The following is a 2,500-nucleotide window of genomic DNA, read 5'->3' as shown; positions in this document are numbered from 1 at the left end:
GGCTTTCCGCCAACTCAATGACACCTCCTTCTATTCCCCTCTGCCTCTAACCCCACACGTAGCTACCAACAGACGGTATCCTCTACTGTCCAAGACCTCATCTCGTCCCTCCGTCTCCCCCGCACCGCATCCAACCTAATTGTGCGAACCCCACGTACCCCCACCATTTTACTTCCTCCCCAAAATCCACAAAACCCAACAACCTGGCCGCCCCTCGTCTCCGCCTGTAACTGCCCCACGGAGCTCATCTCTAAATACCTCGACCGTGTCCTTGCCCCCCTAGTGGCATCTCTTCCCTCCCACATCCACGATACCACCATGCTCTCCGGTCTTTTCAACTCTTCTCCTCCTCCCGGCTCCTCAAAATCTTTTTACTATGGACATCCAAAGCCTCTATACTGTTATCCCTCACCACGAAGGACTGCAGGCCCTTCGACACTTTCTTGACCTCGCGTCTAACCCTGTACCTGACACCTCCACACTCATTCGTCTGGCCGAACTTGTCCTCTACTCTGAACTGCTTCTCGTTCGCGGGCGAGTTCTACCATCAGGTATCCGGGAGTGGCCATGGGAACGCGAATGGGCCCCAACTATGCGAACTGTTCGTTGGCTATGTTGAGGCCCAAAATTCTCTACTTTCACTGGTCCCACTCCTGAACTATATGGTCGTTATATTGACGACATTATCGGTGCCACCTCACTCTCCCGCGAACATCTAGATTTCCTCCTCTCTTTCGTCCAATCTTTCCATCAGCCCTCCACTCACTTCCACTATCTCCAACACCTCTGTCTCCTTCCTCGACATTTCGGTTAGCATTCTTGACTCCACTCTTACCACCTCCATTCACTACAACACACAGACTCACACTCATACCTCAACTTCTCTTCCTCCCACCCAGAACACACCAAGCTTTTCCATCCCTATTCCCAATTCTCCGTCTACGTAGGCTCTGTAGTGGACGACCATGACTTTGAGACTCAGTCTAACGTATGGCTCACCACTTCACCCTACGTGGATACCCCCTCACCACTATCCACACCGCTTGCCAGAGCACGGTCCGTGGACCGTGTTCTGCTCTCTCTCCCCGAACCCGCCTGTAGTCTCCCGCCCTCCCTTTTCCCCTCACTTACCACCCACGACCCTACGTCTCCAACGCACACCATTCTTCGAGCTTTCCGTCATCTCCAGTCCGACCCGTCCACTTCACACCACCTCTTCCCTAACCGACCCCTCCCCTCTTCATTCAACGAGCCCACAACCTTCGAGACCTTTTGGTCCATAGCTCCTTCCCTGACCCTACCTCCCAACCCGGCTCGTTCCCCTGCTCCCGCCCACGTTGCCGCACTTGCCCTACCCTCTCCAACCCACCCGCCTCACTAGCACCCACCATCGACCCTTCCCATCATCCACTCCTTCACCTGCACCTCCTCAATATTATCTATTGCATCTCTTGCTCTCTCTGCAATTCCTTGTACATCGGACAAACGGGACGCCGCTTGGCTCTGACCGGTTCGCGGAACACCTTCGTGACATCCACCTTGCGAACGACACACCGGTCTCACGCCATTTCCGCTCCCCGGTCACTCCTTGCAACACCTATCTGTGTTCGGTTGTCCTTACACAGAGGCCATCCGGATTCCCGTTTGCGCCGTGAAAAGGAATTAATCTTCTCTCTTCGCTCTTATACGCCATTGGTTCTCAACTCTCCCCCCCCCTCCCTCATCTAACCCCCTCTCCCCTCCTCACCTATCCTTTCTCCCCCAGACCCCCACTTCTTCAGTCCTTCATCCTTCACCCCTACTCCCCTTCCCTTCTTCCCTCTTCTCCCTCCCTCTTCCTCTTCCCTCTGCTCCCTCTCTCCCCTTCTCTCTCCCCATCTCCCTCTTCCCTCCTTCATCCCTCTCCTCCCCTTCCTTCTCCCATCCTCTCCTCTTCCCCTCCCCCCCCCTTCTTCCCCTCCCCTTCTCCTTCTCCCTCCCCCTCTTCTCCTCACTACACCACATGACTTTACACATCACATCACATATGATGTGCACATACTAATACACACACCCAACTAATACATACTAATACGTACTAATACATACTAGTACATACTAATACTTACACCACCCTATACATACACACGTCCACCCCGCATACGCACTTAGACTCTCTCACACACACACACACACACCTATACATACCAATACGTACTAATACATACTAATACATACTAATACATACACCACCCCATACATACGACACGTCCAGACCAATCCCACGCACTAATACTCTCTCATACACACACACACACACACACACACCCTTATACATACTAATACATACACCAACCCTATACATACACATCCAGACCCCTCCCACGCACTTTTAGCTGGTCCTCAACCCTATTATCTCCCCTTATTTCGCTCTCGCGTCTCATGTTGATCTTTGACCTCTGGCCGAAATCAGATCGCCATGTTGATTCGTTAGCTACTGCACGCATTTTTTTCTCTCCTT

Source organism: Octopus sinensis, linkage group LG4 (genome assembly GCF_006345805.1).
Source record: "Octopus sinensis linkage group LG4, ASM634580v1, whole genome shotgun sequence".
Classification (NCBI taxonomy): Eukaryota; Metazoa; Mollusca; class Cephalopoda; order Octopoda; family Octopodidae; genus Octopus; species Octopus sinensis.
The sequence above is the reverse complement of the archived record's forward strand: the minus strand, read 5'-3'. Positions refer to the sequence as shown.